The sequence below is a fragment of the Hypanus sabinus genome, chromosome 5, assembly GCF_030144855.1.
Source record: "Hypanus sabinus isolate sHypSab1 chromosome 5, sHypSab1.hap1, whole genome shotgun sequence".
Classification (NCBI taxonomy): Eukaryota; Metazoa; Chordata; class Chondrichthyes; order Myliobatiformes; family Dasyatidae; genus Hypanus; species Hypanus sabinus.
In genome coordinates, this window is record NC_082710.1 from 99,625,111 (window position 1) to 99,649,868 (window position 24,758).

Here is a 24,758-nt window from a genome sequence, read left to right on the forward strand (position 1 = left end):
ACAGCGTAGCAGTAGGCAGGTAGTGCAGGAGTCCACTGAGGTCATCTCCCTCCTAAACAGATATACTGTTTTGGATACTGTTGGGGGAGATGTCTCATCAGGGGAAGGCAGCAGCAGCCAAGTTCATTGCACAATGGGTGGCTCTGTGGCACAGGAGGGAAGGAAAAGGAGTGGGAGAGCTATAGTGATAGGGGATTCAATTGTAAGGGGAATAGATAGGCCTTTCTGCTGCCAAAAACGAGACTCCAGGATGGTTTGTTGCCTCCCTGGTGCAAGGGTCAAGGATGTCTCTGAGCGGCTGCAGGACATTCTGGAATGAGAGGGTGAACAGCCAGTGGTCGTGGTGCACATAGGTACCAACGAAATAGGTAAAAAAATGGGATGAGGTCCTACAAGGTGAATTTAGGGAGTTAGGAGATAAACTAAAAAGCAGGACCACAAAGGTAATAATCTCTGGATTACTACCAGTGCCACGTGCTAGTCAGAGTAGAAATAGGAGGATATTTCAGATGAATATGTGGCTTGAAAAATGGTGCAAGGGGGAGGGATTCAAATTTCTGGGGCACTGGAGCCAGTTCTGGGGGAGGTGGGACTGCTATAAACAGGACGGTCTGCACCTGGACTGGACTGGAACCAATGTCCTAGGGGGAGCATTTGCTACTGCTGTTCAGGAGGCTTTAAACTAATGTGGCAGGGGGATGGGAACAAGTACAGAGAGATGGAGGGGTATAAAATGAGGGTAGAAGCAAAAAGTAGTAAGGTGAAAAGTAAAAGTGGCAGGCAGGCAAATCCAGGGCAAAAAGCAAAAAAGGGCCACTTTTCAACGTAATTGTATAAGGGCTAAGAGTGTTGTAAAAACAAGCCTGAAGGCTTTGTGTGTCAATGCGAGAAGCATTCATAACAAGGTGGATGAGTGAAATGTGCAGATAGTTATTAATGAATATGATATAGTTGGGATCACAGAGACATGGCTCCAGGGTGACCAAGGATGGGAGCTCAACATCCAGGGATATTCAATATTCAGGAGGGATAGACAGGAAAGAAAAGGAGGTGGGGTAGCATTGTTGGTTAGAGAGGAGATTAACACAATAGAAAGGAAGGACAGTAGCCTGGAGGATGTGGAATCGATATGGGTAGAGCTGCATAACACTAAGGGGCAGAAAATGCTAGTGGGAGTTGTGTACAGGCCACCTAACAGTAGTAGTGAGGTTGGGGATGGCATTAAACAGGAAATTAGAAATGCATGCAATAAAGGAACAGTAGTTATAATGGGTGACTTCAATCTACATATAGATTGGGTGAACCAAATTGATAAGGGTGCTGAGGAAGAGGATTTATTGGAATGTATGCGGGATGGTTTTCTCAACCAACATGTCGAGGAACCAACTAGAGAGCAGGCCATTCTAGATTGGGTATTGAGCAATGAGGAAGGGTTAGTTAGCATTCTTGTCTTGCAAGGCCCCTTGGGTAAGAGTGACCATAATATGGTGGAATTCTTCATTAAGATGGAGAATGACATAGTTAATTCAGAAACAAAGGTTCTGAACTTAAAGAAGGGTAACTTTGAAGGTATGAGACGTGAATTAGCTAAGATAGACTGGCAAATGATACTTAAAGGGTTGACAGTGGATATGCAATGGCAAGCATTTAAAGATCGCATGGATGAACTACAACAATTGTTCATCCCAGTTTGGCAAAAGAATAAACCAGGGAAGGTAGTGCACCCGTGTCTGACAAAGGAAATTAGGGATAGTATCAAGTCCAAAGAAGAAACATATAAATTAGCAAAAAACAAGTGGCACACCTGAGGACTGGGAGAAATTCAGAGATCAGCAGAGGAGGACAAAGGGCTTAATTAGGAAAGGGAAAAAAGATTATGAGAGAAAGCTGGCAGGGAACATAAAAACTGACTGTAAAAGCTTTTATAGATACATGAAAAGAAAAAGATTGGTCAAGACAAATGTAGGTCCTTTACAGTCAGAAACATGTGAATTGATCATAGGGAACAAAGACATGGCAGACCAATTGAATAACTACTTTGGTTCTGTCTTCACTAAGGAGGACATAAATAAACTTCCGGAAATAGTAAGGGACCAAGGGTCTAGTGAGATGGAGGAACTGAGGGAAATACATGTTAGTAGGGAAGTGGTGTTGGGTAAATTAAAGGGATTAAAGGCAGATAAATCCCCAGGGCCAGATGGTCTGCATCCCAGAGTGCTTAAGGAAGTAGCCCAAGAAATAGTGGATGTATTGTGATAATTTTTCAAAACTCCTTAGATTCTGGATTAGTTCCTGAGGATTGGAGGGTGGCTAATGTAACCCCACTTTTTAAAAAAGGAGGGAGAGAGAAACCGGGGAATTATAGACCGGTTAGTCTGACATCGGTGGTGGGGAAAATGCTAGAGTCGGTTATCAAAGATGTGATAACAGCACATTTGGAAAGAGGTGAAATCACTGGACAAAGTCAGCATGGATTTATGAAAGGAAAATCATGTCTGACGAATCTTATAGAATTTTTTGAAGATGTAACTAGTAGAGTGGATGGGGAGAGCCAGTGGATGTGGTATATTTAGATTTTCAAAAGGCTTTTGACAGGGTCCCACACAGGAGATTAGTGTGCAAACTTAAAACACACGGTATTGGTATGGATAGAGAATTGGTTGGCAGACAGGAAGCAAAGAGTGGGAGTAAACGGGACCTTTTCAGAATAGCAGGCAGTGACTCGTGGGGTACCACAAGGCTCAGTGCTGGGACCCCAGTTGTTTACAATATATATTAATGATTTAGACGAGGGAATTAAATGCAGCATCTCCAAGTTTGCGGATGACACGAAGCTGGGTGGCGGCATTAGCTGTGAGGAGGATGCTAAGAGGATGCAGGGTGACTTGGATAGGTTAGGTGAGTGGGCAAATTCATTGCAGATGCAATTTAATGTGGATAAATGTGAGGTTATCCACTTTGGTTGCAAGAACAGGAATGGTGGCTCCAGCTGGCAACATGGTACCTGCTGCCATGTGACAGTCATGCAACTGATGAACCTAAAGGAACGGCAAAGACCGGTACAGTTTGGCACCAGAGGTGTCACAGGAGTTGCCAGTCATCATTTATCCACTTTGGTTGCAAGAACAGGAAAACAGATTATTATCTGAATGGTGGCCGATTAGGAAAAGGGGACCTAGACTAGACCTGGGTGTCATTGTACACCAGTCATTGAAGGTGGGCATGCAGGTACAGCAGGTGGTGAAAAAGGCAAATGGTATGTTGGCATTCATAGCAGAAGGATTTGAGTACAGGAGCAGGGAGGTTCTACTGCAGTTGTACAAGGCCTTGGTGAGACCGCACCTAGTGTACTATGTGCAGTTTTGGTTCCCTAATCTGAGGAAAGACATTCTTGCTATAGAGGGAGTACAAAGAAGGTTCACCAGATTGATTCCTGGGATGGCAGGACTTTCATATGAAGAAAGACTGGATCAACTAGGTTTATACTCACTGGAATTTAGAAGATTGAGGGGGGATCTTATTGAAACATATAAAATTCTAAAGGGATTGGACAGGCTAGATGCAGGAAGATTGTTTCTGATGTTGGGCAAGTCCAGAACGAGGGGTCACAGTTTAAGGATAAAGGGGAAGCCTTTTAGGACCAAGATGAGGAAAAACTTCTTCACACAGAGAGTGGTGAATTTGTGGAATTCTCTGCCACAGGAAACAGTTGAGGCCGGTTCATTGGCTATATTTAAGAGGAAGTTAGATCTGGCCCTTGTGGCTAAAGGGATCAGGGGGTATGGAGAGAAAGCAAGTACAGGATTCTGAGTTGGATGATCAGCCATGATCATACTGAATGGTGGTGCAGGCTCAAAGGGCCAAATGGCCTCCTCCTGCACCTATTTTCTATGTTTCTACATATGCACATATATATACACAAACATACATATACACATACACTTAATGTAATCCACAGCTTTCTTCTTTCTCTCTATTGTCATGTATTACATTGTACTGCTGCCACAAAGATAAAAATTTCACATTATATGCTTGTGATATTAAACCTGATTCTGGTTCTAATGCCATGGCCAATTACTTTAAATACAACAGTTACACAGCAATGTATTATTAGATTACACTCCTGTCAACCTCAAAAAACAATAATAAACTTGCAGGTGTTTACGATGATAAGCAATGATTAGTCATTGAATTTCCTTAATACAGAACTAAAATTAATCATGATACATCTTCAAAGAGATCACAATGTACCCCACAGTTAGCTAACTGTACAAGAGCTGATTTTCAAAACTCAGGGAAAGATCATGCAATTACAAATTTCAGTCACCATTATTAGACTTTTAAAATACTTTTTACTCACTCAAACTGTATTTTCAAAGGATCAACAGTTAACCTTCTATAAGGGCTCATATAGATTGTGCCTATTCTGAAATGTGATTTTATAATTTGTATAAAATTAGAAAAAAATAACATCTCTTTAATAATGATCATCTTTAAATTCATCGTTGCCTCAATAATACCAGCTGTAGAGGAAATCACTGATTTTAAAATGATTGATCTCTTTCTGCAAGTCTACCTATTCAAATATTAAACACTCTCCATGTATTTTATTTTTCTCCTTCAGTTGGCACTGGATCCTGTGTAGAAATATTCCTCATGTCCCTCGGTTAAATTTTGTATTCCTTTGAAAAAACAGTAACTGAATTTTAAAAGTATAAGTGGGATTGCCAGAGCACTGTCAAGCCATCTGTTTCTGTGAGAGTATTATTTATTCCAAAAAAGGAACCGAGAAACTGAGCAACTCTGGAGTATCCAGGACACCTCCAAGGAGTGAGGCCTCAAAAAGGCAGCGTCCATCACCAGGTCATGCCTTGTTCTCATTGCTACCATCCGGGAGGAGGTACAGGAGGCTGGAAGCACACACTCAACGATTCAGGAACAGCTTTTTCCCCCTCTGCCATCCAATTTCTAAATGGACATTGAACCCATGAACACTACCTCACTACTTCTTTGAATTTATATATAGTTACTGTAAGTCACTTTTTCTATTCCGAATTGCATTGTCCCGCTGTCTAAAGACACCAAATTTCATGACATATGCTGGTGATATTGAATCTGATTCTGATCACAAATTATGTTTTCAATTAAGACAAGAAAGGAAAAAAAATCTCTCATCAATCCTACTTTTGCTGTGCTCACTGTCACATCATCAGCCTTGAAAGAACACAGGTAAGAAAAAAAAATGTAGTGATAGATACTTAGGTCGATTAGAGAAATTATGCCTGGTAGCTGAAAGCCTTCTAGCAATCCACACCATTCACCTGGAACCCCCACAGTTACACCCCTTTCTACGTGTGTCATCAGGAATGCAAGATGTTTAACTATTCTGTATGTGCATTTTATTACACTGCCCCACAAGAGTATCGCAACCTTGTGGTTTGGAGGCTTGCGTCCCTCAATGAATGACCTGCAGAGCTATGTTGGTTGAACTCAAGGCTTTATGCTTCGGTTTTTGGTAGGGCTACCTTTACCTAAAAAGTCAAAGGGTGACCAGACTAAGAGTGGGCCACTGGTCTTCTAGGTTTGGCAGTACAGCTTAGGGCTAACAACTCTGACTGGTAAAATAAATGTTATAAAAACAGCAACGAAGAATCCTTCTACATCTGAGTGTGAAGGTATTCCTGAGTCTTTACCCAGGACTTGCATGACTGACAGTAGTGAAAACCAAGAGGAAGCTACTGACATGATGAAGGAAGCCCTGAACACTGACAGAGATGGAGGCCCTTCATTGCTGCCCTAATACCAGCAGTGTAAGGGACAGTAGTAAGTTATTACCCTATGCAAAGTCTGAGAAATTTGTTTTCAAGTTTGTCTTCATAATCCTGATTTAATAAATGCCGATCATGAGAAATCAATTACAATTGTTAAATTGGCCCTTCATGTTTATGACATGGATTCATGTGATATTACTCTCTTCAAAACTGCTTGGTTCTGTCAATAGAACAAGCCTGCAATGAAGTACCATAATTGCCTCAGGCTGAAATATCTTAAAACCAAAGCACATGATTTTGCATACCTAAGGATTTACATAGACAGTGCAATATGTATGGCCACCAAGAGATTCTTGTCCTTTGATCTTCAGGAAAGCTCATTACCTGATGTTTGTGACTGGATTCCTATCACGGAGGTGATTAAATTAACATATTATTCAACCCAATCCCTGTTTATTAAGCAAATTGGTGTATTTACAGCAATTATCAAAGTGCTTTCATGTTCCCATGACAGAGTTCCTTCATTTCCAACCATAATGCCATGTAAAGAAAATCTGATCACCATTAACAGCTATTAGCATGAACAATTTATATTCCGCCTCTAAAATAGAAGGAAATGTCCCACAGAGCTTCAGAGGATTGCCACCAAGCAAAATATGACACTGAGCCATGAAAGGAGATATTGGCAGAAGTCTGATCATAGAGGTGAGCTTTAAGGAGCATCAGGAAAGAATCAGTTTGAGAGAGAGATAAAGGAAGAAATTCCAGAACTTAGCATAAATGAGCAAAAGGCACATCCAAAGGAAATGAGAAAAGTCCATGGTGAAGGAACACAATGCTTGTGGAGGTGTGTCAGGCTCTACGATATTAAAACATTAAGGCTGCACAAAGCAATGGAAAAGAAATTTAAATTTAGGTACAGGTTAGCACAAAGAAATGTGAGTTTGTGTTGAAAACAAATTTATGTTACTGGTTATTTTATTTTCTTGTGAATGCAACTTGTAACATCAACCCACACTACTGTTTTCCATCTTACTTTCAATACACTTTAATAACTACTTTTACACACAGACAAATCATTGTTACTGCTTCACCCATTTGTCCAAACCCTCTCTATCCTCTCAAACAAAACTTGTAAATGCCAGAAATTTGAAATTTAGTACTGAATAAACTAGAAATGCTCCACAAGTCAGAGTGCCTGCAGAGAGAGAAATCAAATTAACATTTCAGGTCAGTGATCTTTGAACCAAGTTAGAAATGAGACAAGCAGTCAATAAAAGGGGCAGGGTGGTGACAGCTAAAGTTTGTGATAGGGTAGAGATCAGATATTACCAGCTGACAAAAGATGACAACGAGCAGTGTCAAACAAAAAGCACATCTTGGGTAGTGTAAACAGGAGGAGAGAAAAGAAATTCACAAAAGAAGAAAGAAAATGAGTGTTGGAATCTAGAGATACAAAACTGGGATGGTGGAAGTCTAAATATGGTGAATTCAACATAGAGTCCTAGGGGCTGTATAATGCTACATTGGAAAATACTGTTTCTTGAGCTTACAATGTTGGAACAGTGTAGGAGGCCAAAGACAACGAAATCAGAGTGGAAATGAAATCGAGAATTAATGTGACTTAAAACTCCCTCAAAAAAAGACATAATTGGTAGATCAGGTAGTGTCAGTAGAAAGAAAAATAGGGTTAATGTTCAGGTTAATGTTCCTTGCATTTAAAATTCTTTTGGATTTTCGATTAAAGTGACTTACCTTGAGGGGGACATGAAAGTTGTATCAAAATGGATCACATCAATGCCTCATCACAAGTAAGAGAAGTCTCCTTGATATGTGCTAGAACTACACTGAGAATATGCAGGTTCTCTCATCAGAAAATATTGGGAGTCGCTAGTCTTATATGAATTGGAGTAGTGAGAGAAGATAATTGAAATATATGGGGTCGTAAGTGATCTTAACAAGATGTGTATAGAGTGGATGTTTCCTCTTCTGGAAGGATCTAGAAGTAGGAGTTATGGTTTCAAAATTAAGGGGTAGCTATTTATTTAAGGGAAAAGATACGATTCTTTTCTCTCTGAGCTTTTTGTTTACCAAAACACAAGAGATTCTGCAGATGCTGGAAATCCAGAGCAACACACAAAAAGCTGGAGGAAATCAACAGGACAGGCATCATCTTTGGAGATGAATAAACAGTCAACAATTCAGGCCTTAATTTTTTTCCTCTCTCTTGGGGGGTTGCTAGCCTTTGGAATTCCCTTTCTCAAAGAACAATGGAAGAGGAGTTTTTGAATTTTATTTTTTTTAAAAGGCAGAGATAGATACATACATAATAAGCAGAGCGGTAGCAGGCTTCTGTGGATAGACAATAGTTGATTGTACAATAACGTTGTTAGGAGCTTATGAATTAGCAGAGCAGGATAAATGATCAAGTGGCCTTCTCCTAATTCTTAACTTTATCTGCATCAAACTGTTGACGCATTATATTCTCTCACCTACAAACCAATGATGTGACCTTAAATTCCAACACTACTTCAGAAGGTAGGAATAGAATCGTTTAATTTGATGGTGGAAAGTATATATGGTAGAAATGTATGGCATGTCTTTTCAGTTCATGGAAGTAGATCACTTCTAGAAATAAGGTTTTATATATATTTTTTAAGCAAAACGCACAACCACACTCTACTCAAAAAAAAAGTAAAATTGGCTAAAGTGTGGAGTGAAACAAGCACTGAAACAGAACCCAGACAATTCCTGATATGACCCCATCAATTTAGCTCTCAATTCATTGTTTCACAATAATGAAAAAAAACAGGCCATCGATCCTTAAATGGACACTCCCCTTGGAAGGCAACTGCAGCAACATATGTAATTACAACATTAAAAAAATAAGAACATTATTTGGCAAATCAGGATCTATACTTCCGTCCAAAAAACCCTTTCTTCAATGGTTGGTAAGTTGATGGAGAAGATCCTGAGAGGCAGAATTTGTGAACATTTGGAGAGGAATAATATGTCAATTATAATATGGGAATAGTCAGCATGGCTTTGTCAAAGGCAGGTCGTGCCTTACGAGGATGATTGAATTTTTTGAAGATGTGACTAAACACATTGATGAAGGTAGAGCTGTAGATGTAGTGTATATGGATTTTAGCAAGCCATTTCATAAGGTACCCCATGCAAGGCATATGGAGAAAGTAAGGAGGGATGGGATCCAAGGAGACATTGCTTTGTGGATCCAGAATTGGCTTGCCCACAGAAGACAAAGAGTGGTTGGAGATGGGTCATATTCTGCATGGAGGTCAGTGACCAGTGATGTGCCTCAGGGATCTGTTCTGGGTCCCCTACTCTTTGTGAATTTTATGAATGACCTGGATGAGGAAGTGGCGGGATGGGTTAGGAAATTTGCTGATGACACAAAGCTTGGGGGGTATTGTGGATAGTTTGGAGGGCTGTCAGAAGTTACAGTGGGACAGTGATAGGATGCAAAACTGGGCTGAGAAGTGGCAGATGGAGTTCAACCCAGATAAGTATGAGGTGGTTCATTTTGGTAGGTCAAATATGATGGCAGAATATAATATAATGGCAGTATGGAGGATCAGAGGGATCTTGGGGTCCGAGTCCATAGGACACTCAAATCTGCTATGCAGGTCAACTCTCTGGTTAAGAAGGCATACGGTGCATTGGCCTTCATCAGTCGTGGAATTGAGTTTAAGAGCCGAGAGGTAATGTTGCAGCTGTAAGGGACCCTGGTCAGACCCCACTTGGAGTACTATGCTCAATTTTGGTTGCCTCACTACAGGAAGGACATGAAAACCATAGAAAGGGTGCAGAGGAAATTTACAAGGATGTTGCCTGGATTGGGGAACATGCCTTATGAGAATAAGTTGAGTGAACTCGGCCTTTTCTCCTTGGAGTGACGGAGGATGAGAGGTGAGCTGATAGAGGTGTATAAGATGATGAGTGGCATTGATCGTGTGGATAGTCAGAGGCTCTTTCCCAGGGCTGAAATGGCTAGCATGAGATGGCATATTTTTAAGGTGCTTGGAAGTAGGTACAGAGGACATGTCAGGGGTAAGTTTTTTTTTTAAAAACACAGAGAACGGTGAATGCATGGAACGGACTGCCAGAAGCGGTGGTGGAGGCAGAAACAATACGGTCTTTTAAGAGGCTCCTGGATAGATACATGGAGCTTAGAAAAAGAGAGGACTATGGGTAAGCCCAGATAGTTCTAAAGTAATGACATGTTCGGCACAGTTTTGTGAGCCAAACGACCTGTATTATGCTGCAGGTTTACTATGTTCAATTATTCTGCAAGATCACGGTTGATCCTATCCGATCTTAGCCTCAACTCTTTTATTTAGAGATGCAGCATGGAACAGGCCCTTCTGGTCCAACAAGCCGCACTGCCCAGAAATCCACTGAGTTAACACTCACCTAATCATAGGTCACTTTACAATCAGCAATTAACCTACCAACTGGTAATTCTTCAGAACATGGGAAAAAACTGGAGCACACAGAGAAAACCCACACATGCTCATGGGGGGGGAGGGGGGAGGGAGGGTGCAAATCCTTACAGGCTGACACTGAGCTGTAATAGCACCACTCTATCTGCTACTCTGCTGTGGCCATCTTTTCCACAGTTTGTCTTCTTGGAGTTCAAATGTCTATTGACCTCTGCCTTGAATAAATGTAATGACTGTCTCCTTAATGCAGGAGTTCTCAATGGGGGTTCCACAGACATCTCAATTAATGGTAGGGATCCATGACATTAAAAGGTTTGCAAACCAATGCCTTAGTGTTTTAGGACAAGAACGCCAAAGGATCCCAAACTTCTGAGGCTAAAATCACTCCACATGGTCATCTTAAACAACTGAACCTTATTCTGAAACTACACCCAGTTCTGAATAGGGGAAGCAGCCTCCCTGCATCTATCCCACCTCCAGGCAATGATCCACTTTCATAAGCTCAACCTGCTTAACCTCTCTCATTATGCCCAGTTCAGGAATAAATCTCAATTTTCCTGTATTACACTCTTATCAGAATTTCTTTCCCATTTTCTTAACCTTTCTCACAGTTCGGTAAAGCAGGGATCTTTAACTGATCAAGAAATCATCTATGGTAAGTGAATTCCTTCACCCAAATCATTAATATAGATAGTAAAATGGCTGAGGCCCCAGCCGCCCATTAATTACCAATTGGTAATCTGAAAATTAAGAATTTACTTCAATTGTCTGTTCTCTGTGAATCAGCCATCCCCATTCAGGGTAATATAGCACAGACACAATGTAAATTCAAATTGTGCGCAGTAACTTCCTATGAATGGAAAGCCCACAAAAAGTGAAGAACACAGCCCAGTCCATCACAGGCAAAGCCCTCCCCACCATAAAGCATATCTATAAAGGTGTGCTGCCACAACAAAGTAGTATCCATCATCAAGGAGCCCCACTTTCTAGGCCAGGCTCTCTTCTCACTGCTGCCATCAGGAAGGAGTTTTCCATCCCACACCACCAGGTTCAGGAACAGTTATTACCATCAGTTTCCAGAACCAGTGTGGATACCTTCACTCACCTCAACTACAATTTGCATCCTCAGTATTATTTATTTACTTATTTATATTTTTTATCAACACAATTTGTATTGGTTTGCACATTTTGTTTGTGTGTAGTTTTTCATTGATTCTAATGTATTGTTCTATTCTACTATAGATGCCTGCTAGAAAATGAATCTCAAGGTAGCATACGGTAACACATACATACTTCAGTAAGATATTTACTCTGAACTTTTCATATGACACCTTATTGAATGCCTTCGGAAAACCAAAAAACACCACATTTATTGGTTCCCCTTTATCTACCTTCAGATACTTGGATTGTAGGAGGAAACTGGAACACCCAGAGGAAACCAGCATGGTCATAGGAAGAACATACAAACTTCAGGCAGCACCAGAACTGAATTCCAAACTCTGATTTTGTGAGCTGTAATGGCTTCGTGCTCACTACTGCGGCGCCACGTTACAGCAAGCCATTCAACTAACCGGACTGAGGGTTCATCATGCATAATTTATTCATTATAATTAGCAAAGGTGGACCTGCAAAACAAAATTCAAGGGAATTTTATGTATCATCTGGACTTCCCCAAATGACTACCCGTGTCTGCTTCTTCTTTAGGCAGTCCCTTGGGTTTCATGATAACTTACTTTCACAGATGACTATAGGTGATATACTTGACGTCAGATAGATGTTACACACAACTTATCACATAGTGCTCACAGAACAAGGTCTTAATGCAATCACAAGGAGGTCCAAGACAATTGGAGACCAGGACCTGCTGTAAAACTTCAACACACACAATTGATCAAACTCAATCCAAGCATACAATACTGTGAGAAACAGAGTGTGAGACTTTTCAATACTGTAGTGATTTTATGTATTGTACTGTACTGTACTGCTGTCACGTTAAAAAAAAACAGATTTCTTGACATATGTGAATGATCATTGACCTGATTCTGATATTGGTCTCTACTGTGGACTGAGAATGGGAAGGGTGCAGGAATAGAGGAATCATGGTTGGAAAAAGGCGAAGGGAGAAAGGACAGAGTGGAAAGCACCAGAGAGACATTCTGTAATGATCAATAAACCAATTGTTCAGAATCAAATTACCTTACCTGGCATCTCAGGGCTGGGTTTGTCTGTACCTGCACAACCCCACTCCTGCTCTCCCACCTATACCTCACCCCTCCCACAGCGCTCCACCCTCACCTTTCCCAACATTCTTAGCTCCTGCCAGATTTATAAACTCACTCTCCGCTCCACAACAAATGATGCTCCCGTACTGAACAATACAGTATTGCGGAAAAACCTTAGGCACCGTAGCTATGTAATGTGCCTAAGACTTTTGCACAGTAATGCAGGTAGAACAATGTCTTAAGATGGTAAAGGATATTTGGCCATGAGGAACACTTGAGAGAGAGACCTCAAGAATTATTACTTCATGTTTTCCTCAAAAAGACATACGATTGGAATTTGGCTGGGGAGCAATTAGATAGATTGAAAGATTTTTAGGTTTTTCCTGGGTTGACTTATATTTAATACCTGACAACCAGAATCATTTTATACCAGCCTTGAACACTCAATTGTCCAACTCCAGTTCTGATTGCGGATTGTACTAGCGTAATATCATTAATATAGATTATATATATAGATTGTATAGATATAATATAGATTGTATTAGTGTAATATCAGTTTCTGTCCTGGTGTTTCAGACTCTTGAATAAACCATATACACTCTCAATCCACCACATTGTGGCCCTTGTATTTTGTTTGTTTACCTGTCTGCACTTCCTTTGTCACTGTACGACTAGATTCTGCCTTCAATTCTTGCTTTCTACTACATCAGTGTATGGCATGAACCATCTAGATGGCTCAAAGACAAAAGCTTTTCACTGTATCTCAATACATTTGAGAATAATAAACCAATTCCACCACAATCTCACATCAGTTTTGGATCTACTCTGAATCCGATTCCCACCCAGCAATTACTGTTGCAATTGTTTGCATGAATAGTGTCATTTATAGGGTGTGTTAAAATAATAATTTCCCGAAAACTAGAGAGGGCACCATTGGGACACTATAGTGGTTGAATAAGTTGGTCACATTCAAACTAATAACTGCTTGGCAAAGTATTGGGAAGCAATTAGTGTTTGTAGAACAGTTCTCCAGGAAAGAATCAATGCGTTTCCAAGATGAAGAAATGTATGTGCCCAGGACTTCTGCAGAGTACTGTGTGCATCTTACTCATATATATGATCTCCCAAAATGTATTTTTTGTTCACCTTCAACCCACAACACAAGAACATAAATCAGTACCTCAGGAACAGGCCTTTTGGCCCACAATGCTGTGCCAAACTAATTATTAGTAATTACATAATCTAATCCTTTCTGCCTACATGAAATCCATATCCATCCACTTCATGTACAATCATATGCCTAGCTATCAAAAGCTCCTTGAACATCCCCGTCATGTCTGCCTCAACTACCACCCCAGGCCCTGCACATCTCCTTTGAACTTTGCCCTCTCTCACCTTAAATGTATGCCCTCTGGTATTAGATATTTCAACCCTGTGAAAGAGATGCTGGTTATCTACTCTAGCTATGCCCTTCATGTTCTTGGAAACCTCAATCAGATCTTAGCCTCAACTAGTCCACAGAAAACAACCCAAGTATGCACAACCTCTCCTTATAGCACATGCCCTCTCACCCAGGCAGCATCTTGGAAAATCTCTTCGGGACACTCTTTGTACCTCTGTACCTAATACAGTGTCCACTGAGTGTTGTTGGAACAACACTGAGTGGTCAACTCAACAACTGAGTGGTCTTTTGTTGTTGGAACCTGGTGTGGTATTCTGCTACGTAGCCCATTCACTTCAAGGTTTAACATGTTGTGCATTCAGAGATGCTCTTCTGCACACCATTGTTGCAACATGAGGTTATTTGAGCTACCCTCGCCTGCCTGTCAGCCTACACTATCTTTCTCATTCATAGCTCTATCTTTCTTAATAACCTTCATCACCCCTTCAAAAAAAAATCAAGTTAATAAAACACACCTTCCCACACAAAGCCATGCTGACTGTCTCTAATGAGGTGGTGGTTTTCCAATTACTCATAAATCCTATCCTTAAGAATTTTCTCCAGTACCTTACTCATTACTGACAGGAGGCCGATCATCAGTAAGTTTCCGGGATTTTCCCCAATTCCTTTCCTCAATAATGAACATCAGCTACTCGCTAGTCCCCTGGGACCCAACCCAGAAAGGACACAATGATTTTGGTCTAACAAATTAACACATAACACACTCCACACTGATCTCCCTATCCTCCCCATGCCATTTTCTCCTCCTTGTTGAATCCCAGAATTCCACCCTCTCTCCCCATTACTTCCACCAGTGGCTTCTCCCCAATTTTCTGGCCACTCACTCTCCCCTGAAGTAAACCCAGTCTTGTCATCAGTTGAGGGCCACTCTCCATCAGCTATCAAAAGCAGAGGACATTCATCCGAGTCTCAGCCACATCTCAGTGAGGAGTTAGCTCTAACCGCCAGGCCAGGAAGGCTTCTGCTCCATGCCAATACACTGGCTCCTCCATTGGAATAGCTGTTTATGTTAGCCCAATAACCAACTTACTACTTCAAGAATTATAAAGCCAGAGACAATGCAAAGACAGGCTTCATCCAGGACAATTCTGGGCTTAGGAAGGTATTAGACAAAAAAATAAAGCCGTTGACCTAATTAGCAAAAATGCTGTTACCAAAGATTCCTGAGAAATGCCAAATTTATTTACCATCCCATTAAACTTGTTATTCCCTGTTCTGCAGATTCCGTTCTATGTCAATTGTAGGTTGAAAATGAGTGTCACAAAGTAGTAATGGGATTCAGCAGGTAATACAGTATTATCAGATACATGGGTGGCGCCAGGCAGTCAGGTGCACCAGCATGGATCATACATTGAAGTGCTTGATCCAATTTCACCTAGAACACCTGTTTGTAGGTGTGATCTATGGCAGATAAAATAGAATGTTGTGCACTTAGTACAGTATAGGAGCCTCAGAACCCACCAGGTAAGGAACAGTTATTACAACCCAACCAATGTGCAAAAGATCCATCGGGGAGGAGGTACAGAAGCCTGAAGTCCTGTACCACCAGATTCAGGAATATTTACATACCTTCAACCTTTCGGTTCCTGACCTGACCTATCCTTGAAACAGAAGGGATAACTTCTCTCACCCCCATCACTGAATTATTCCCACAACCTATAGACTCACTTTCAAGGACTCTTAATTTCATGTTCTCAATATTTATTGCTTATTTATTATTTTTTTTCTTTTTTGTATTTGCACAGTTTGTTGTCTATCTTGTGTACAGCTTGTCATTGATTCTATTGTATGTTTTTTGTATTTACTGTGAATGCCCAAAAGAAAATTAATCTCAGGGTTGTATACGGTGACATAAATACTTTGAACTTTGATAACCTTTCACTTAGGTTTTGGTTTTGAGTAAGTAGATTTTAGTTCAATTGTTGACAGATTTAAAAATAAAAACTAAATTTTCCAACAGAAATGAAATACAAAACTGTTAAATGTTAGGATACACAAAAGGAACTATCTACTTGAAACGTAAGAAGATTGCCTTACTTGGCCTGTGTGTGATGGTCTAGATATAGTTGAAATGTTAGAGGTAATCCCGGGAAAGTGGCAGTCAAGCACAAACAGACTGGGGGATTTAGAAAAACAAACAGCTTTAGAGGTTATGTCATATTAATAAATAATATCAATATTTTCATAATGCAAAGACATGGGAGATTCAGTAAACAAAATAGAGGAATTCTGAACTCTTGTTGTATTGATTTAAAGAAAATCACAAATGATTACTCAGCATTTGAAAGACCCCAATTCTTTTTAGATACACAGGTACCAATAATCAATGGAAATGATTTCTCTTTAAATATTAACATTTCTACTTCACAGGATTTGCTAAACCATTCTAAAAGAGGCAAAAGTATGCAACATACTGTGAGCTTCTTAGTCATTCCTGCAGAAGGGGGAAAAATAATACATGTTTTGGTTAAAAAGTTAACAAGTGTTTCTCAGCTAATTATTTTTCTAAATTCTGCTTACATTCGTGGCTGCTGAAAAGTGTGTCATGGAAAATGGCAGTACATTAGGAATCACACGACTGTTTTTTTTTTGAGGAAAATGGGTAACACACCTCATGACCAAACCCGTGAATCATCCCAGGCACTGTGACCTCTCAAGTTCTATATGGAGTTGGTTAAAGCACTTATTTACATTCATAAAGTCATATGTATTACCAAAGTTTTAGTGAACTGCTGACAAGCACACTAAGAAGCATCTGACATTGTGGAGAAAGAACTAGGGAACAACATTGATAAACTTGCAAGATAAGCAAATAAAATTTGCAAATGAAGTCCAACAAAGACAAGTTCAAGGCATACAAAGCAACATACACGTAAATTGCTGGAAGAACTCAGCAGGTCAGGCAGCATCCTGGAGAAATTAATATTCATGCCAGCAGGTTGGAGGCTACCAAGACGGAAAGGTATACAAATATATTTTGATGAGCAGAACAAGGAGATAATTTATTATGTGGCAGGTATAAATCAAAGTGCAGAAAAGAAAGAAGATAGATCAAAGAAAAATACACCAATCTTTAAGTCACACCACTGACTTCCAAAGCTGTAAGAAAATGCAGCCAAGAACTAGCTGTATTTGCAAAAGAATGGAATTTGAAAGATACTAAGTTATAATAACCATGTATCAACTCTTATTATGAGTGCATGGAGTTCTGGTTATCACATTACATTAGGATATAGAGGCACTGGAGGAATGCAGGCAAGTTTTGCAAAAACAACATCTGCACTTCCAAGTCCAAGTCAGAGTCCACAGTTGTCTGAAGACTTGGAGTTAGAGGACTGTGTATCTGTGTGGGTGGGAGGGGTGAATGTGGTGTGTTTTGCTCTTACTGTTTTATTGATTGCTCCTTTGTTTTGTTGTGTTCTGTGTTATTCTGCTGAGCATTGTGGGCGTGCCATGTCGACATTGAAATGTGTGGCCAAAATTGGGGGCTGCCACCGGCACACCCTTGGGTTTCACTGCATGCATCAAGATATACGTGAAAAGTAAACTTGAACCTTGACATAATAATAGAATGAGCAGCATGGAAGAATGAAAGACTAGATCACGTTTCGGCTGAGAAAGGAAGGCAGAGGGGAGACGTAGAAGAGGTCTACAAAGTAACTAAAGGTTTGAATAGAATGAGTACATTAAAAATGCTTTAATTTGTGAAGTAGAACAAAGTTAAAGGTATTAAACAAGAATAATTAAGAAACATTAAGAATATTGATGGGGAGTTCAGAAGCAACCACTTTACTAAAAGGATGGTGAGAATGGTTTAGAAAGTAGAGGCTGGACAAGCAAAAGAGAGTGAAGGAAACAAAAAGAGATTAAACTGAAGACAGATGTGAAAGACTAAGGTTCAGCATTAATAATAGTATGCATTGGCTGAGCCAAATGACTGCACAATTTTTTTTAAAATGGCGATATTGCTGTAAAATATGGTCATTCTAAAGACTTCAAAATGAAACCTCTTCTGGAGGGCAATTTACATTGGACACTGAGCATTCGTTATTGAAAGAAGTTACAGTAGATAAAATTATCCTTGTTGATAGTCCCAATTGTAAGGATATTGTCCACTAGTTGCATTAAAGTAAATGGAATAAACTGGAATATATAATTTTTTAAACCATAACTGAAATTCAGCCAACTATAAATAAAGGCAATCTGAATAATGGAGGGTTGTTTCAAGTGTGTTGCAAAGGAAGAACTGAGTCTGTCGCAAAGCAACAAATATGGCAACATCAGCTTTTTAAATACTTCTTACTGACAGTGAGAGGTGATTGATGACATTCACGGAAATGTATGAAGGCTACATCAGTCTGTCAGTTCCTCTCGTGTTTAGCGTTGCAATTGCAACCCAAGATAAGAGCATCTTATAATGTCAATCTTGAAAAACATTATATTCTTAGCCCGAAAGAAAAATGACAGGAACCTCAGAATTGAGCATGTTGACGTTCATTCATCCTTCAACACAACCTTGTTGTGGTTGAAGGCTTGTGTGCCTAAATGACCCAGAGAGTCATGCTGGCTGGAGTCAGGGCTTTCTGCTTTGGCTCTTGGTAGGGCCACTCATGTAAAACAGGTCAAAGGGTAGAGGCCAGACTAAGAGGACCACCGGTCCTCCTACTTCAGCGCCAACAACCCTGACTGGTAGAACAGAATTGGTATGGAAACAGCAATCAAGAATCTCTCTGCATCTGAGTGTGATGGTATTCCTGAGTCTCCATACATGACTTGCATGACTGACAGTAGTAAAAACTGAGAGGAAGCTACTGACATCCTGAACACTGCCAGAGATGGAGGACTTCACTGCCGCTCTAAACACCAGGGGTGTAATGGGCAGCAAATTATGTTCATTCATACCAAAGAAATGATGCCTCAATTCTCTGAAAAGAAAAACCTAAAGTGAATAAGTCCCATAGTTAAGGTCAAAATCATTACTAAGCTGAATTTGGTTACTCTTGCATCTCTTTAAAGATGTAACATCAATGAAATGAATATCACAAGGAGCTCTGCACTTTTGGGATGCATTACAAGATTTTGCTGTATCCACACATTACAAACTAACTCAATTTTTTTCTTCATTCCATTTCCCCCTGGGCTTGCTAGTCATACACACCCTGGTCTTTAATCGCACTGGGAACAGATAGAGCACAGTAAATGCAAACAGTCAAGCAGGCAAGCCTGTAGTTGGTAACACCTCAAGGCAGGTACCTACCAGGAACTGACAAATGTCATCAATCAAAAACAAAAATCACCGTTTAAAAGTATCTACTGTTTTAAAAAGGATAGAAAATATTGAATTTTTTCTTAAATAGCTTTAATTTTCTTAAAACATTTCCGATGAATGCACCAGTGCAGAGGCTTGCCTGTAATCATCATAGACTGGATCCATGCATGTAACACCCTATTATTTATTGGGATACAACACGGAAAAGGCCCTTGTGTCCCTTCGCGAATCACTACCTAGCAATCCCTGATTTAATCCTAGCATAATCACAGGACAATTTACAATGACCAATTAACCTACCAACCAGTAGGTCTTTGGGATGTGGAAGGATAGTGGAGCATCCAGAGGAAATCCACACAGTCACAGGGAGAACATACAAACTCCTTACAGGCAGCAGCAGAAATTTAACCTGGATTACTGGTACAGTAAAGCACTGTGCTAACCACTATGTTACTGTGCCACTCTATATTAAGAGAACCACATACTATTATTTTAATACCAAATCATATATCAGTTTAAATGCCTTTAAAAAAAAATTGAGATGGTTAAAGAGCATTTTAAAAGGTATACAAACAAAGGAAACCCAAGAATATTGGTTTAGCAGTTTGGTTGTCTTTGCAACTCATATTAAAACTAACAATCACAAACCATTAAATAAGCAGTCAGCAATGTTGGAGGTTGGTAAACCATTACAATAGAGTCCATACAGCTGGCAGCCTGTTCTGTTACAACCTTCCCAGAGTACAGGAACAAAAGTCATTCAGCCCATTGAACACAAACCCGTTTATGGCTACAGACAGACAGACATACTTTATTGATCCCGAGGGAAATTCAGTTTCATTACAGCCAATACAACTACAATACGCTCAGTGGCCACTTTATTAGGTACACCTGTACACCTACTCATTAATGCAAATATCTAATCAGCCAGTCCTGTGGCAGCAACTCAATGCATAAAAGCATGCAGACATGGTCAAGAGATTCAGCTGCTGTTCAGACCAAACATCAGAATGAGGAAAAAATGTGACACAAGTGACTTTGACTGTGGAATAACTGTTCGCCACATAAACTGGTTTGAGTATCTCAGAAACTACTGATTTCCCAGGACTTTCACACACAACAGTCTGTAGAGTTTGCAAAGAATGGTGCAAAAAACAGACAAACCAGTGAGCGTCAGTTCTGTGGATGAAAACACCTTGGTAATGAAGGTCAGAGGAAAATGGCCGGACTAGTTCAAGCAACAGTAACTCAAATAAGCACACATTAAAACAGTGGTGTGCAGAAGAGCATCTCTACACATAATGCATCAAACCTTGAAAGGAATGGACTACAGCAGCAAAAGACCACTCGTATCCACTCAGTGGCCACTATGTTGGGTACAGGAGGCAGCTACTACTAAAGTGGCCACTAAGTGCACAGTATATCCTTCAATAAGCCAGAAGATACAAAAGCCTGAAAGTACTTATCACCAAACGGAAGGATTACTTTTACCCCACTGTTAGAAGACTATAGAACGATAAACAGGACTTTTGACTTCAAGATCTACCTTGATCTTGCACTTTATTGTTCACCTGTACTTTGTCTGTAGCTGTTACACTTTATTTTACATTGTTCTACCTCAAAGCTCTGTGTAGTGATCGGATCTTTATGAACTATACACAAAACAAGCTTTTCACTGTATCTCAGTACATGTGATAATAATAAACCAATTCCAACTCTTAGTTACATATACAAATCAGCTTCCTGACAAAACAAAGGTATAGGTAAAGATTGACACAATTATCTTAAATAATGTCTAAGAAATTTGCCCCATCTTCCCCTCCACCCTGTTCAGTCAAAATTCCAGAACTTTAAACTGTTTCTCATAACTCTGACCTTGTTGCATTCCACAGATAAGAGGATTGCTCTTCAAACACAATGACAAATAGTTTAGCATTGTTAAAAAAAAAACATTTTTGCTTTACTGCTTAAACTGGATGGATTTAGTCCAGACCACTACTGCTATGCTACATTGCATCAATTTAACAATCATCAGTTATTTTGCACAGAAATGAGATCAAGTGTATCAACTTTTAACCCACGTGGAAGCGTTGCATAGATTTGGAAAAATTGCCCCAGAAATCCAAAGGAACTCTCAGACAGGAGAGAACAAAACCTCATTCTGTCTGGGTTGCCTCCAACCTGATGGCACGTACATCAATTGCTCCAACTTCTGGTAATTTTTCCCTGTTCCCCCTTTCCTCTTCTTCATTTCCCCACTCTGACCCTCCTCTCACCTCCATTCCTCAGGTGCCTATCACCTCCTCCTGGTGCTGCTCCTCCTTCTCTCATGGTCCACTCTCCTCGCATATCACTTTCACGTCCCAGCTTCTTAACTCCTCCTCCCTCCCCAGCCACCAGGCTTCACCCACCACCTTCCAGCTTCTACTCCATCCATTCTCCCCACCATTTCTTTTCATTAGAACCATAGAACATTACAGCATAGAAACAGGCCTTTTAGCCCTTCTTGGCTGTGCCGAACCATTTTTCTGCCTAGTTCCACTGACCTGCACCCGGCCCATATCCCTCCATACACATGTACCTGTCCAAGTTTTTCTTAAATGTTAAAAGTGAGCCCAAATTTACCACTTCATCTGCAGCTCATTCCACACTCACACCACTCTGTGTGAAGAAAGGCCCCCTAATGTTCCCTTTAAACTCTTCCCCCTTCACCCTTAACCCATGTCCTCTGGTTTTTTTCTCCCCTAGCCTCAGTGGAAAAAGCCTGCTTGCATTCACTCTATCTATACCCAACATAATTTTATATACCTCTATCAAATCTCCCCTCTGGCATCTTCCCCTTTCCTTTCTGATCTGATGAAGAGTCTCTGCCCAAAAAGTCTGCTGTTTTTAGATGCTGCCTGACCTGATGAGTTCCTCCAGCATTTCGTGTGTGTTGTTACTTTTTATACAGCAACTTCCTTCTTTATGAACGCAAGGAGCTACCAATTGCACAGATTTCACATCATATCACAACTGGATCTAAAGTCCGTAGCATCTGGACTTATGCCGTGACATCAATTGACAGCCCATGCATATTTTTGATACCACTTCCAAATTCTTTAGTCTTTGTGTGGCCTTCAAATCAAACGGACCACTGCAGGGCGCAAAAGCAGAAACAGGCCTAAACAAAACAGGCATCAATATTAGGACTGTACAACTTACTGTTGTGGTCCAGTGGAGCTTCTTGTCAGCAGCTTGCACTCACCCTTTTAAGCTTTCTACTTCCCCCTCGCCGTCACCCAATCAAACACCCTTCCCAGCATTTGCTGCTTAGTAACCTCTTCCCTGCTTTCCATGGCCAGGGCCCAAATTCTGCTCCCAGTGTCCCATGATTGCCCGAATATCCAAATAAACCCTTGAACCTACAATTCCAAGATTCCCTGACAGAAACTACAACCCTCCCTACCCTGCTCTGAGCTTTTCTCCAATAATGACCATATTACCTCCAATGCCAGCTGCACAAAACCCCTATAAAATGCAACCCCCACTAGCACTGCAGGGAGACACAAATACAAGGGTACATACACAAACTGTGCAAAACCTAATCTACTGGGCAAGTAGCATCACCAGTTTTGCACAATTTTCACGCAAAGAACTGCAGAGATCTCAATCTTATATATTTACCAGCAACTCTGGTTTAACATTTGTAATTAGATTCTGTATCTGCACTGTTCCTCTGCAGTTTCCACAGAAAGAATTTTCTGATGGCAAAAAGCCACAGGCCTAATGAAGGTTGACTATTAGTATTTTGTCGATAAAGTTGTTAGGATCCCTGTGCTGAACAAGATAGCCAGGGGCCTGGTCTAACAACCCTCTTCATATTGAAGCACGCCTCACCTGCTTCATGAAAGCCTGCTTCTACACAAATAGCTCAAGTCATTTGCAGATCACAGAGGGAAAAAAAAACTAATTTACAGCTGCCATCAAAACATGTGTGAATGACATTTGTACATCATGTGCCATGCATCGCCCTAACCATGCTGGTGTAAATGCGAGATTGTGTACTGTTATACCATCGCTGAAACAGGCAGCAACAAGAGTCAAGGATGAGGGGAAAGATAATAAAGTGGAGCTAAGGCCAAGACCAAATGAGCCAATATCACATTAAATAGCAGAGCAAGTTCAAGGAACTACACAGTCTATTCCTGAGCAACACACACAAAATGCTGGAAGAACTCAGCAGATCAGGCAGTATCTATGATAATGAATAAACAGTTGACATTTCAGGCTGAGGTCCTTTTTCAGGACTAGGAAGGAAGAGGGGAGATAAAAATGTGTGGGGAAGGGAAGGACTAGCTAGGTGATAGATGAAGCCAGGTGGGTGGGAAAGGTAAAGGGCTGGAGAGGAAGGAATCTGATAGGAGGAGGAGGGTAGACCACAGAGAAAGGAAAGGAGGAGGGGACAGACAAGTGAGAAGCACTAAGAGGCCAGAGTGGGGAATAGAAGAGGGAAAGGGAAAGGGGACAAAAAAGTACTAAAAGGAGAAATCGATGCTCATGCCATCAGGTTGGAAGCTAACTGGATGGAAACGAGTTGTTCCTCTTCCATTCTGAGAGCAGCCTCATCGTGATAAAAGAGGAACACATGACTCCCACCGAGAAAAATCTTCCAACGCCAACCAACACAGGTAAAACTCGAAGCCAACAAGAGATCAAATCATACATCTTCCTTTAACTTCTGACCTGGTTCTAGAGCAGGGGATCCCAATCTTTTTAATACCATGAACCAATGCCATTAAGGGGTCCGTAGACCCTAGGTTGAGAACATCTGTATCTAGAACAGTCAACATGGATTTATTTTGACCAACAGATTTTTAGTCTGTAACTCAAAAAAGAGGGAGCCAGTGAGACTGTGTGATTCACATTCCACAAATCCTTTTATAGCGTGCCAAAGAGAAATTAAACAAAATTAGACTATATAAGATTGAAGTTGTTATAACAGTATGTACTAAAGATTGATTAATGAATGGAAGCAAGTGTTAGGAAAAAAAAGGTACTTGTTTATGTGTTAAGAGTCTATGACCAGTCGGGCACTGCAGGACTGGGTGGTGAGGCCCCGGCTACATATAATCTACAGACCTGTGCAAATGTCTTAGGAAGATATATATATAGCTAGGAGGCCTAAGACTTTTGCACAGAACTTTAGTAATTTTATATACTACACAGTACCGCTGTCGCAAAAAAAACACAAATTTATGACATAGGAGAGTGATGTTACAGCTGATTCTGATATGGGTCTCTATTGTGGATTGAGAATGGGACGGGGGCAACGAGAGGTGAATCATGGTTGGGAACAGGGGAACGGGGAAACAGGAACAGGAGGGAAAAAGAGGCACCAGACAGCCATTCTGTAATGATCAATAAGCCAATTGTTTGGAATCAAATGACCTTGACTGGTGTCTCAGGGCCAGGTGTGTCTGTACCTGCGCCACCTCTCTACTCCCATCACTCCTCACTGCCACCTGCCCCACACCCCGCCAACCTTGTTATTCTCAATATTTTTTGCTCTCCCAGACTTACAAACACTGA

General features: G+C 40.6%; 1 protein-coding gene across 3 annotated transcripts in view; it reads right to left on the reverse strand.

Annotated features, from left to right (window-relative positions):
- Positions 1 to 24,758, reverse strand: part of gtdc1 (glycosyltransferase-like domain containing 1) — a 373,767-nt gene that overhangs the window by 285,656 nt on the left and 63,353 nt on the right. For all 3 annotated transcript variants that reach the window (XM_059970257.1, XM_059970254.1, XM_059970255.1), the window contains exon 2: positions 15,956 to 16,034. The gene's annotated coding sequence lies outside the window, so the exon portion shown is untranslated. The remainder of the gene's footprint in view (positions 1 to 15,955; positions 16,035 to 24,758) is intronic.